This window comes from Brachyistius frenatus, unplaced genomic scaffold (genome assembly GCF_029030835.1).
Source record: "Brachyistius frenatus isolate BFR_SWC_R1_liver_20210118 unplaced genomic scaffold, ASM2903083v1 Contig_41, whole genome shotgun sequence".
Lineage (NCBI taxonomy): Eukaryota > Metazoa > Chordata > Actinopteri > Embiotocidae > Brachyistius > Brachyistius frenatus.
Genome location: NW_027210640.1, coordinates 2,848,262 through 2,863,282, shown reverse-complemented (window position 1 = coordinate 2,863,282; position 15,021 = coordinate 2,848,262). Strand labels below are relative to the sequence as shown.

At 42.5% G+C, this 15,021-nt stretch overlaps 1 protein-coding gene across 1 annotated transcript in view; it reads left to right on the top strand.

Moving 5' to 3' along the window:
- Positions 1–15,021, top strand: part of pde4cb (phosphodiesterase 4C, cAMP-specific b) — a 75,681-nt gene that overhangs the window by 10,278 nt on the left and 50,382 nt on the right. The window lies entirely within an intron of this gene.

Below are 15,021 nucleotides of genomic sequence, written 5' to 3'. Positions count from 1 at the left end.
CCCAAATAAAATGATCAAATTATTAAATTCCCATGACACAAAAATCGTAATTCTTTAGACAAAGATCTGCAGGATATTTTACTTGTCATTGCTCAGGAAAAGGCAGATTTTGCTTTACCATTATTTTTTTTTTAGTCTACATACTCCTCATACTGACTCATGTTCAAGAACACTGACAACAACATGTGGTTCTGTGAGCCACATTTGCAATTTATTTAAATGCAGCTATTCTGGTGCTACTTGCCACTTCCCTGATTGCTTGTTGCATACAGTCACCTTCCCACCTCCTCCTGCCTCCCTGCCATTTCTCACAGAAGATACTTGATCTGTAATATCTGCAACTGCTTTCGTTTGACTGGTAGAAGCGAGGACAACAGATCCATTCCAGGAGAAAACAGTGGTCGACATAACGACTCTGATTCATCACATGGATGCGTCTGTTTTGAGTCGAGGGGAATCACTGTGCCGATCATTCAGACAGACGCAGGATGGGAGGAGATTCATCTTCCTGTTAAAGCAGGAAGGACTGGCCGTCTTCTCGCAGCGTAGCATTGCAAACAGGAGTCTGCCTGTCGTTGGTATCCTGCGACTGTCACAACACATTAATAATCTTCTACTCCTATCTTATTGTCAAATTTACTGGGACACATCCGTTTAGAAACAAAAGAGACGATGAAGGGGACAATAAATAGCCTCAATCTCACATACTGTTTAAACCAGTGTGCTGAATAATTTTGTTTAATTTTGTCCAAAAATTGCAAGACATATGCAATACAAAGGCACACAAACTTCTAAGTTGTTACTTTGTTAGTAGTATGTGCTTATTAGTCCATTATGAATAAGTTAGAGCTGCAAAATCTTAAAATACAAACAAAAATGTCTGTTGCTCCCCAGCCTTATTTGAGGTCTGGTGATAGAATGAAAACAGCATTAATTTGGTTTATTGTGTGGCTCATACAACAGGTTGAAAGATTGAGGTAGATTCAAAATGTTGCTTAAAGGCTTATCGCCACAATTAATCAATGCATTTTCCTAACCCCACTTAATGTGTCCGCATTGCTCACTGCAAAATTTAAATCTGCGTTTGCTTTCACTTCTCAGTGGGTCTGTGATATCTGCTTTGCGCCGGCAATCAAGCCGAAACCCTTCGCCTCAAGAGACTGTTAAGATTTGATTTAAGTAATGATTTGTGTTTTCATTTATTCCAAACAGAATTAAAACTGCGTTAGGAAAGATCTGTATGTTAAAACAAACCCACCTAAGCAGCCTTAAATCCCAAACTGAGGATGTAACGAGAAGGCCGGTGATCAGAGCTGATGAAACTATGGTCCGACATAGAATCTGCTTCACACACAAAAAAGAAACAAAATACAGACTTACATTTTCTTTTAAAACTAAAGATTGCGTTATAACTCGGTATGCGGTACAGACACCTTTATAATCACCGTCAACATACATGACTGCACCCTGTCTCCTAATCAGCCAATCAAAGAACGCTGGAGTCACTAAAGGTAGCTGAGCTTTTTACAGTATTTATTCACCGTGTCCACCTCTGTTTGCCCCCTGAAGGAAGACACGTACTGCAACCCCTCAGAATTTAAATTGAATTAACATTACAATTAGAATAAATAGTTGCATGCACACTTTTAGGGGAAATAGTTTTAGCAATTTTACTTGCATGCTGGCAATCCTTTGCACATTTCTTGACGTGAAGTTTAATCCCCTATTTCCTCACCAGGCACCGTCTGTCAATCATGCACAACTCAAGCTGATTATCATCTGCCAGCTTTTGTCCCTGGGAAACCATGTATTTTAGGGCTCCTCTTTTAGTGAATGCCGAGCATCAATTGATCATTCTGAATGTTCATCAGGCACATGTTCATTTTCTGTTCTTAGTTCCCTGAGCTGATGATTAGATGTCTTCTGCTGTCTTTGATGATCAGTGTTAGTGTCATCCACATGGAGGGCCTAAATGCAGGACGCTGACAAAGGTAACAGATAATAGAAAAGGAACTTGTTTTCATTCTCCACAAAGACAAGGCAATGTTGGGGTGGACTGATGAGGTAGGGCAGGCAGGGCTAGTGCAGTCAGTGGCAGAGGAGAGGAGATTGATGGGAAATGAGAAATGAAGCAGGGTAGTGACCAAACAGGCGAACCTCCTGAACACAGGGGGAGCAAAGTGAGTTACAAGACTCGAGGAATAGAACTTCGATCGACTATCTAAGCAGCCAAGAGGGAGCTGTAACACTCGGTGATCCAGCAAAAACGGGACGGAAGCGCTGGGTGCAGAAGCAGAGGAGCTTGATGAGCTGAATGTCTGCTGATGAGTCAGGAGAGTTAATCGGGAGCATGTGAGGGAGAGCTGGGAGCAGAAGCAACCGTGCTAACGGTCACACGGACAGACGCTCTGCTCCAACTGTACTTGTCCACTCACTTACTACTGTATATAGACTTTGTTACATTGAGCAGTCATTTGGGGATAATGGCAGACAGCTGTTGATGAATTTCGGACACTACTTGGCCAATTATTATCTCTGTCTCTCAAACAAAAGGTAGAACATCTGCACCACGTAAGGCCACGGACACCAACGATACTACTTTCGGACCAAGTGGCAAACCAAGCGTGACGTCACCCGTCGGTTAGTGGACTGCTGTTCTGAAGCCTCGAGTTTGGATTTTGGTTAAGACCTCCTTTGTTGTGTTAGCGATATGTTAATTATTAGTAGCAATATGCTCACGTCAAACATACCGACCTCCTGAACGGGACATCCTCTGTAATTACTGAGTTCAGTTGGTTAAACAAACGGAATATTCGTGCTCGCTATCGAAGACAAAGCGATGGCCTTTCTTCTCAAGCAGCAACACTGGGGTACCAGGCTGTAATGCGTCATGGTCCAGTTCGACTGACGTAGGGTACACCTCCTGTAAACTACATCTCGGTGTGCCTTACGACGATTTTGTAGCCCACTATATACTTCTGAAATTTACAGTTGAGATTTCGAAGCGCTCCCATCTTTCTTCACCCTTGCTTAAACGCAGTAGCAGCTGAACTTGAGAGCGTTCAGACGGTCTGGCTTTGAAAACAATTATGTGTGAACATGAGAGTGCTCAGGAAGGTGTACGGCTTCAGCGTCTAACCCTTTAGGTAATGGCTGTTTCTGTCTAATGGGATTTTTTTTTTCTGTCGTAGGCCTCCTGAGGAAATGTCTTTTGCTTTTCTTTTCTCTAATTTACACTTTCAGGTTTTCAGATGCTACACTACACACACACACACACACACACACACACACACACACACACACACACACACACACACACACACACACACACACACACACACACACACACACACACACACACACACACGCTTGACTGTAATCGCCATTACACGCTATCACTGTCAGACGGCTGACCTGATGAACTCACCAGTCTTACACGTAAAAACATGTTTTAACAAGCAGCCACAAAGATGGAAGGACACCTCAGCGGCGCAAATCATAGCCTTCGTTTCAGTGGACTCCTGACACCTGTTCAGAGCGCAAACACTGGATGCGATCCATTCAGCCATGCCAGAGTACAAAATGTGAAGTCAAGGCAAAGGCAGGCGTGGAAAACTGCTTAACTGGAGAGCCAGCAGCTGGTACGTTGAATCCCTGGCTGAATATCTTATCACATGATAAGCAAAACAGTGGCAGGTGGTGTGGCAGGAGCCGTGGCGATGCTCCTTGTTAAGGATGATTTGTACCAACGTGTGTGTGTGTGTGTGTGTGTGTGCGTGCGTGCGTGAATGAGGGGCAACAATTGTAAAGCTATTTGCTCGATTAAGAAGCTGTTAAGTGCAGTCAGGAAGATGTCGTGGGTAACTGCTTTTAATGATCCGGAATTTAAAGAAAAACACAAAACACCTGTTGTGGATGTCCAAAAAAATTATATTAATATTATGTTGATCCGCGTGATATGGAGAGGCTTCTACAACACATCATCATGATCCCAAAAATACTTCCAAAGAGAAACTCATCAGATTAATGAAAGCAAATCATGATGAATAGATGATTAGCATTTGAATAATGATAATATACATTTTTTTAAACAGTGTACAAATATAGGTGACCGTGGTGGCACCAGACTTCAACTGCATTTTGTGCAAGCAATTGTTTTTAAAAGGTTGCCGGGGTGCAACTGCCAAAGAAATGAGTGTTTAGGAAAAATAATAATCTGGTCAATTTAGAAATTGGAATCAGAGTTAAAGTCCGAAGGAAAATATGTGCAAACTACCTCTGCAATGCTCGAAAAGCAACGTTTCCACGGGCACCTTGATGTCAGGCTGCTGGTAACATTGTGTAACGTGGGCAGCGAGTCTCACTTTGCTCCAAGTGAAAGTGCTGATTAGACACCAGATGAAGCAGAGAAGGCAGAGGAGACACAGGAGACAGGTGAAACAGGCGTTTCCTTGGCTGAGATGAATGAACAATGAACTGAGGAGCAAGATGCACGGTGTACATTGTGCAGCGGCGTTGCCAGTGATTGCAACGCAAAGTTTGCAAACAGCTTCAACAAAGTTGGAGCGTGAAACTTTTCAACATCACGCCAAAGCTCTGCAGGGAAAATCTGAAATGTGTCTACAGAAGAAAAACGGGCGACGGATGAACCTCTGCATTTTAATTGTGTTCAGGCACGCTTTGCTTCCTGCTTTTTCTCAACCATTTATAATGTGAGTTTTGCCCTTTGCCCCCCATTAAATGGTGCTGCCTTTTCTCTCTCACAGGTCTCTCTCTCTCTTAATGTCACCATAATTACGCTCCTACCTGATGGTAACAGAAGACTGCACGCACAGTGCATGACGAAATGAACGGGCCTATTAATAATAATTATTTTTGGACACAGTGGGGTTTCATACTGTGCATTCGTGAAGCTCCGCAGCAACTGAGACTGTCCCAACTAACTGTGTCTCGGCATCTCCAGCTAGTCTCGTTTGGTACAGCTATTTTACTGTCAACATCTTCGGGTGGACCTGTGAAGTTACCTGGCTTGTGTACATTGAGAGTTGTCCCAAGTCACCTCTGCAGCATGTTTTGGTTAAGATATACAGCTATGTGTTAATGTCTTCATTTATCTCATGGATTTGACCCTCTTGATTTAATTTGTCTCTAACAGAAATGGTCCCATCACCCTAACATCTGCACATATATGACAAAAGATGAACTTTTGTTTTTCTTTCAACTTAAAATTATATATATATATATACACGTGTATGTGTATATACCATTATTACAGTGCATTAAGAAAACAAACAAAAAGCTATTCTTGCTAAAGTTTTTTTCTGCCTAGTAAAGTGAAGCTCATAGTTCAAACACAATGTAATTCATCCATTCAGTGTTTGTAAACTGGTTGAACTCGACATGACTTCATGACTTGCACATTTAGGCAACCGAGATTGGTTGAATTTAAGTTTTGGTATCTCTTTAACTGTAAATTAAAAGTCACCCCACTGAAAAGGGCGTCACCTTTGTTTTGTGTTCAAAGTGGAATGCAAACAATGAAAATCAACAAGTTTTATGGCAATTAACAAATACAATTAATGTAAAAACCCTTTCCCATTATTTGTTACCGTCATGATATTTCTTTTATTTTCAGATAGAATAGAATAAAAACTGTTCTCCCAAAAGACTGAGAACCTCCTAATGCTCTGACCTTTCTGTGGCAGTCAGTCTTAGTCTCACCCGGGGTCTAAATCCCGAGCCGGAAAAGAAAAGTGTGACCTTCTGGTTGAAACATAATCAATGACCGTCAAAAGGATTTACTCATCTACAGCTTTCCTTTGTTTTGAATGAGCTCTTCCCTCATGCGGCGTCTCATGAATGAATGCTTAACATTTGCTGCAGTTTATTTGCTGGGGATAGGACAAAGAGCGTATAAGACTGTTCACTAAAGAGAGTGTTGGCACTGTAAATGTAATGAATTCGACAGATGGAAAACATCACGAGTTAGACAAAGAGGATGCGCTCTCAAAAGATTGTGCCTCAGTAGTTTATCATGACAGTGTTTTTTTATTTTCTTGTTCGATACGTTCAGCTCCCGTCAAAAATTTGGATTCTGTCTCAATCTTCACAGCTTCGGCCACAGACACAGACTATCCAGTGATTAATTCATTTTGACAATGTCATGTCTCGTTTATCATTTATTTGTAAGATATGTGCCCCGGTGCGATCCCTTAAAAAAACGTTTCCCACCTCGTCCACCTGTCAGGTCGAGCTCAGCGCTGCTGCACTGAAAAGGATGCAGTGTAATGTTAACAGAAGCAGATTGTGTGAATGAACGCTCCTCAGATTCAGTAACACATTCTGGTGCTACTTTCCTGTTGAAACGAGCGCTTTTTTTTCGTTATCAGAGGTTACCTTTTGTGTTTTTCCTGCATTTATAAAGACTTTTACGCTTAAAACACAGTCCAAAAAAAAAATCGGAGAATTGCACAGAGAATTCCTGCTTTTTTTAAAATATTTTCTCTGGATGTGGCGACTCAGTAGTGCAGGACAGGAGGCTAGACAACAACACAAGTCAGTTATTATGGAAATATATTCTGTATATTTGAAACTTCTCTTTGCAAATGGCCGCAGAAATATCGAAATCGGCCTGCTGTGCCAGTGAACCTGCTCCTGTACAGAGTGAGGAGAGAGGTTGTGATGAGGTCTCCAGTTATCTTGGACGCCTGCCTGTCTTTTCTCACCGGGTGATGTGTTCTTGTGGAGGCCTGAGTCGCTGGTCAGATGAAACAGCCAGCGGGCTTTTGGAGATGCTCGTTGGATGGAGTCGATCATCTGTGAATGAAACGGGAGGGTGAAAATGGGGAGACCGGGTCGAAGAAAGACAGATAAGGAGAAATACACCGGCTGATTTGCTTCCGAAAGCAACAAAACATCACATTCACAAGTCATAAAGCTTTGCTGAAAAACATTTTGTACACTCCTAACACTGCCTGTGTAGAGCGGAGCTGCAGAGAAGGCTGACAGACCGTTAGAACGGGGGGGTGTAAACGGGAGTGTAATCTCTTGCTGCAGTGATATTCAGAAGTTGACTCCAGTATTGAAAACTTTACAACAAAACATTGATGGAGGACCTTCAGGACAGCACATCATTTGTTTTATCAGGTTTGTTAGAACAAAACAACAAACACGAAGGACTGAAATAAAACTCTTGCTTTTATTGTCCTCCTGCTTCTGTCACACTCACAAACATAAGTGGCAAAAAAAAAAAAACTGTCAAACTGTGCAGGAAGGAAAACAATCACAAACTTGTCAGATATCACATTTCGCCTCCTCTCCTCGACGTGTGGCGAATCACAACGTCGACGCCTGGCGTCTTCCTCGGAGCCTCTGTGACTGTTGACACGGCCCCTCGGTTGTGTTCGCTCTACTGCCGTGGAGAGCCTCCTGATAAACCCAGAGCCTGGACAATTTCTTATAAAAACAAGGCAATATTTGCAGAACAAACTAAGTGCCATATGGGCCTATTTTCCAGTCTGCTGCCTTTGTTCTGTTGTTTTCATCCAGCAGCAGATTAAACCTTAAGAATCCACCAGCTTTACTTCACTTCTGTTTTCTTTATTTACGCGGGGACTCCTCGGGGAATCCTCCTGACACCTTTTAAAGGCCTCATCTGCAAGAAATAATGAGATATTGACATAAACAATATCCACATAAAACATCGTCTGAACATTTTCCCCTTTGTTGTGGATGTTTAACTTTTTTTCTTTTTTTTTTTTGCCTCACCTGAACAATTATCTGCGGACCGGCATTGTTAAACTCCACCATCTCTGTGGCTGCGGCCTCGCGTGCCCACAAGGCCACCGAGCGTAGGTAGAACCTTAGCTGACATTGTGTTTGAATAACAACACACTGTTTCCCATTGAGGAGCTCCCGGTTGCCTAGGAGATGCAGCGGACCCTGACAGACAGGACTAGATCTGATGCTGTGTGATCGAGGATGTGATAGCTGAGTCTTGTTCTAGCTGACGGTCCGTCTGGGGCCTTCATCACCACAGTCACCTCACCCAACCTAAAAGTTAACGTCAGACGAGACGGTAGGAAACCGACTCTGTCCTCGTTCTGTCGGAGCTTGTTTGGTTAAAGCGGTCATAGTTTATTGTTGAAACGTGTAAAATGACCTGTTTTAATGAGTGTGACAATAAATGAATCACTGTGACATCAGTTTAACATTATAGCTCAGATGAGCTGATAGAAGAGACTGACAATGTGCACTAACCGTGAGGGACAACATCGCTGTAGTTTTCCTCCAGTGATTTAAATGTGTAGCCTGATAACAGAAATATTCAATTCAATTATATTCTATTTATGTAGCGCCAAATCACAACACAGGTTATTTCATGGCACTTCACACATCAAAGTCCTTACAGCAAGACTTTACAATATTATACAGAGAAACCCAACAAAAGATGCAGTCGGGAATGGCGTTGCTGTGTCTTTGTGATGGAAATCTTGCAAGCTGGTTACCTCGTGACGGTAGGTTCAGGTGTTTATTGAGGCACTACAAGAAGTGTAATGCCACCTCGGTTCTGATAATTGACCTCCCTCGTAGGACGTATTTAAACCCATACAAAACCAATACCACATGTCCAAAACAGGATTACTCCAACCGGTGCTAAATCATAAACGCTAACTCGTGTACCTGCGTCTCGTGTTTCACAGGAGATACTCTTCCAAGGCCTCGTTCCCCAGAACAAAAACACTGACTGTTCACTCCTTCGCCTGGAGGCTCGGTCCATCTTATGTTTACGTCCTTGGACCACTTCAACATTACAGATCCTCATAGCACGCTCAACCTTTATTAGGTAATACTCCAGTTGGAACAATTTTATCTGGTTTTTACTGCTTCGCTGACACTAAACATTCAGTGTTGGTATTTTCTTTTCTTTAGCAGCATGATTAACACTGTTAACACTGAGCACAGATTCCAGAGTATGGCGGATGAGTCATTTCAATAAAGAGCAACCTTAAGCAGCATAAATTAAAGAAATGACTCGTGCTTAATTTAAAAACGCATTAAAAATAATCTGAATATTTATTTACTTTTATTCATTATTAATAATAATACATTATTCATCTAAAATAATAGTGCTCCGACCAACTAAAAACCACCGAGATCTGCAATGAGTTATAATAATGGTTTACATTTTTTTAAAATTTCGTTTTAAATTAAGACACATTGATGTTATTTCCAGTAACACAAACTACCAAAACAAGACTTAGTTTCATCTCCATTTCCAGCCATTAGAGCGAAAGTGTAAAATTAGACATTCAGACAGAGATAGATAAAATGGGAGGATGTGATCTGTAGTTATCTGAGCAGCGACGTGCTGGAGGCCCGTTGAGAGTCTCTTCGACATATGATGCTGGCCTCGGTCCCAGCTCTTGGCCTTTTCCAGGGGGAGTTGTCCAGAATGAGCCTCTTCATGTTTCTGGCTCCTCCTCCGCCAGGAGCTGGCTGGGACTTGATGGTCCATCTGGACAAGCTTACCGCCGCTCTGTGCAGCTCTCTCCACTCTGCCACCTCATCAGATCTGTTTCCACTCTTACCTTCCCATCACATTTCAGGTGTTTAACTTACTGGCAGTTTATCAGCAGATCAAGTCAGTTTATTTGTGGAGCTCGTTTAAAGCAGCACATGTCGACCAAACTGCTTTAGAGAGCTGAAGTTATTGGAGTATTTGATTCATTATTACAATCCAAGAACTAGAATTGTCAAGTTGCAGTTTACATTGATGTCTGTCCAGAGTCATAAAATACACATATAATACACGTGTTTACATGCTTGGTCAATAAACCTGATTAACAGTAGACAATAGGACAATAGGAAAGAGCTTTACCGCAGGTCGTTTGTTCCGACGGCCTTCAGACTGTTCAACACCAGCCTCAAATGATCTAGCACTGTATGTCATAGCATCTGACACTTTTTTTTCCATCCCAAGTCGTATCTATTTATTTGTGTGTATAGTGTGTGTGTGTGTGTGTGTGTGTGTGTGTGTGTGTGTGTGTGTGTGTGTGTGTGTGTGTGTGTGTGTGTGTGTGTGTGTGTGTGTGTGTGTGTGTGTATATATTATTCATTGGTCTTACTTTTTCCCCCCAAAAAAATCTTTTTAGCGATCTTATTTTTATTGTACACGTATTTATAATTTTTTCTTATTGTGTGCACCTTTTTTTTTTTTTTCTCCTAACTATGTTTCTGTGCTGCTGTGATGACTAAATTTCCCCACCGTGGGATTAATAAACTCTTATCTATCCATCCATCCATCCATCCATCTATCTAATTCTCATTTTTAAATAAAAGTACATATTTTGGACTTCATTTTGTAAGTTATATTCTTGGGCCTCAGTTGGGGCTGAGAGCCAAATGGACTAACGCCAGCCTTAAACTTCGTGCTAAGAAGAGAAGTAAAGACAGTAAAACAATGCTTATGTTGACTATGTTTTTAAATGTCACCAGTAATGAAATTCTGCCTTAGAGCACAGCAGTATTAGGCAATACTATAGATAAATCATTACAATGAAAAGGCTGCATTTGATGGTTCCATGAAAAATTACATTTCTTTGTGTAAGTGCCCGAAGGCTGAAATCAAGTCATTATGCAGTTCAAGTTACAAAACGCAATTTCTTTCCTTGAGGGATTGAAGTAGTAGTTTTTCAGCCTCCTTCCCTTTTAGTTTGTCAAGTTCCCACTCAAACACTTCAGTCACCTTGATGAACTATCATCAGTCAGAAAGCTGCCTACATGCACACTACTGTATTTAGTCTGAGCTCAGACTCTCTGCAAAGTGCTCAACTCAGTAATGAATCATTATTACATATAATTTATTTGCTATATAAGAACTTTTCCCGCCAGAAACTAAAAAAAAAAAAAAAAAAAAATTTTTTTTTTAAAAAATCAAATTTTATAGCAGTAAGTGGCAGTAAAAGCAGCAGTGAGAACTTTATCTTTGTTCTGGCCTTTAGATAAATCATCAGTAGGATTTTTCAAAGCAGGCTCAAGTTATACAAACATGTGTCACATAAATCTACATCATTTGATGGCATCCCTGGGCTACAGAGACCTACTGTATGTTGCACGGCTGGGTCTGAAAAGTGAAGCCAATGTGGAAGTGCCCTGTAAGTGCATTACCACGGAGGTAAAAACCTCGGGCTCCAATAGACTCCCATTCAAAAAGCATCAACTTCGCTCATTCAATACAAAGTCAAGAAACTTTTTTCACAACTCATTATGGTGTCATTCACTAAATCCACTCCTTCTGATCAGTTTTCTGGTGGTCCTTTTAAACAAATAATTCAACAATTAATCAGGTATCAGGCTTCAAACACAGCTATGTTTGCTCTGTGCCAGGTGTGATTGACATGTGTCGGCTGGAGCCCATCCCAGCTCACTTTGGGCAAAGGCAGGGTGCACCCAGTCCATCACATACTGTATAGACATTCACACCTAAGGGCAAGCTGTAGAATCACCAGTTAACCTGATGATTAACCAGTTATCTGTAGATGGTGGGAAGAAGCCACACAGGCACAGGGAGAACATGCAAACTCCACACAGAAAGGTTTCAAGCCCAGAACCTCGTCGCTGTGAGGCGACAGTGCTAACCACTGCACCACTGCGCCTCCTCTTGTTGACACATTCACAATCAAATAACCACTAAATCTCCTGCTACCTACTGTCAAAGCGTGAGTCTGTCTCCGACTTCACTGCACCGCCCCGCGGCTCCTGAGAGGGTCACTCTTCACCGACGCTTTACTGCTGAAAGTAAACACAAACTTTCGAAGGAAGTGTCTTTTATTGAAGACATTGCCTTGAGAGAGAAGCTCAATAGGAGCTCACAAAGACAGAAGTGTGTTGATTAAATTAAATTATAATTACGTGGTTAGGTTGCTTTCATCCCTTTTTTATTAAAAGTCCTTTACACCTACAGATACTGGAGCTTTATTGATAAAACAGCATGATCAAAAGGCTTTTTGGGAGGCCTAACGCCTTTGGTGTGTGTGTGTGTGTGTGTGTGTGTGTGTGCGTGTGTGTGTGCGTGCGTGCGCGTGATCTGGTGTCAGCGGTGTGAGGAGGAAGGGTTTGTGACTCAGTCGAATTAATAGTTGCACATATCCCAGCATTAGTCACTTAAAGAAAAGAGACGGGATTCAGCTCCTTGTGTTTTCTCCCCGTTGACTCATAGTGACTGACGGGGTGGCCCACGCAGTCTACAAGTTTTTATGTTTTGAATTCATCTCCAACTCCAAGTCAAACCCCATTCTGTCATAGATGTGATGTGTTAGCAAATGATGTGGGCTGTTTTCAGGGGCAGAAGTTCAAGGCGCTCTGAGGCCTCTAACACCGCAGTGACACTTTTGATGCTATCAGAAGACAAATTATCTGAAGTTGAGTTTCTCCTTTTCATAACTTGGCATTTCGTAATCCGGACTTTCATTTTTTTCAGACAAGTGTATTTCCCTGCATCAGTGTGTGTTTGTGTGTGGGTGCCATCTGCTGGTCATATTTGGCAGCACGTCATACAGCAGCTGTGTTCTCGTTAGTGAGGTCACTGCAGTGACCCCTCCTGAGTTAAATCAGTACTTTGGCAGTCGGCCTCCCAGACTACTTTAATGCCTCATTAAAATGGATGCAGAGGAAGAGAAACCTAATATCAAAGTGAATAATTAATAGTGGATTTATTTTTTTGATTTGCCATGAACATATTAATTCTATTTTGATATAATTAGAGGGATATATAAAAGGCAATAACTGTAGGTTAGAAGTGTTAATCACACTGAGGCCCCTCACATAACTATTTACTACAGTGATATAACCTGTATTGTAGGTAGCCCTTAGGAGCCGTAACGTTTGCTGATCTAACACTTGGTATCATTTAACGGACAAAGAGCATTACCAACAGAAACTGTGAACTGATCAACATAAAAACACTGCGGTCACACTGTTTGATTGACAGGGGATCTACGCAGAAGCAGCGCAGCAATGAACACATCACAAGTACAACAAAGCCACTTAAGAAGAAAGTAAAAGTAAAAATAAAGTTTTGTTTTGTACGATTTAAACTGATTAGATATATTGGGGGTGAAGCAGCTGAAAATGTTTGAGATTCAACATGTGATTTGCATTTCCATTTTCCTGATCTATGTTGTGATGCGCGGGTTGTAAATCTGAGACTGAGAATTTAACCTAGAGGTAAAAAAAAGCATGTGCTCTCAAATCACAACTATAGTCAAAGTATCCCAGACTTATTTTTACTTTTGTTTCCTGCTATCGCAATCCGGACAAACACTCCTGTTATCAAACATTAAAACAACAGTGTGTTCTATTTCAGACATTCACAGATCATAAAAGTTGTCGATCAACATCTTTTATGATGTGTGCATGTCTGAAATTGAACACACCGTTGTTTCAATGTTTGATAAGAGTGCGCTGAGGCTCGCTGAGGCTCACTGAGGTTGTGCAATGCAACATGTATTTACAGCGTGCTACTTATCGAGGGAAATGTTGAGGTACAGATTCAGCTTGTGTCTTTTGGCTGAAGTCACAATTTTTTGTTTTGGGTGGAGGAGGTTTGGGTCAGCGGCTGTCGTTGGGTCAGAGATGAAACTCTGCTTGATCTCTGTTTTTCCATCCACCCGTCAGCCCTGCTGGGAAAGCACTGTTCACTTGAGATAGCAGTAAGTTTAAATGACATTTCCAGGGTTCCTGCTATCTTTTATCTCAAGCAGGCTCTGTTTTTAGACAGGGCGGGGCCCCCAGTGACCAGCATCATGAAAACCTATCAAGGCTGCGGCCCGTCGATGCTCCACAGCTCTGGTATGTGTCTGTACGGTCCTAGCTGTAATCACTGGTTAATGTTTGTGCACTGATGAGCAGAGGAAGGAGGCAGATGTAAACTGGTGCGCCTGCCGGTTGCCAGCGTACTGGGAGTGCTGGACCAAGCTCGTTCCCCTGTGGCACGAGCTAACAGCGCTATAATTCAGGCCTGGCCATATTTAGGCAGAGCCCACTGCTATGTAAACAGAGCTTACCGCTGAGGGGAAGGCTCACTCCCGCACTCGTGTCCTTGTCCATCAACGGGGCTTGCAGATGGCTCTGTATGGGAGGTATTAACGATTCACAAGCTGTAAAGTAAAAGTGGATCTGAAGAAGAATTTAGAGACTCCCGTACGTGTCTCTGAGTGTGACAGCATCATCGGAATGAGAGTTATTTGATGTATTCCTCCTGAAGAATGCCGCTCCTCTGAGATGGACCACTCGGACTACCTGTCGGGAATAAGAAGGCTGCACAAGAGAAGAGCGTGAAAGTTTTGTTGAACCCTAACACGGCAGCATGAGTGAGGCCCTCTCCAGAAGCCCGGAGGAGGCTGGTTCCTTCCCAGTCAGCAGCACTCAGCCCATCAAGCTGAGGCCGCGGTCGCAGTCCGGCTCGCCCCGCGGATCCCCGAGGATGTCCCCCTGCGACTCTCCACGTAACTCCCCCCGACACTCTCCGCTGCTGTTCCGCAAGCTCCTCGTGAACCGCAGCATCGCTCTGCAGCGCCGCTTCACCCTGGCACACACACCCAGGTAGTGTTGATAATTACCATCCTCTGGCATGGATATTACACGATTAGGATTTACTGTATGGGACTTTATCTTGAGCACTTGAAATGTTTAGGATAACAATGAATTCGAGAGGTAATTTTCAGTCTCTGACCCTGCTGAACTCCAGTAAACCCTAGTGCATGGATTTGTGTCAGGAGCTGATAGGTAATGGGGCACAATGTCACTAATACAGAAGCTGCTTTTTCACGTCATCAAAACGCGTGTCATGGGATGGCTTTGGCATTAAAAAAGCCCCATTGTCTGATGAGAAGGTAACTGTGGGAAACCATGATTTTGTTGACGTCGGGATCGGTGTCGACTCAATGGACCTCTTTGTTCCTGCAGTGAAAGAGAGGGTCTTGTTCTGTGCCTAAGGTGTTCAACAGGCACAGGTCATAT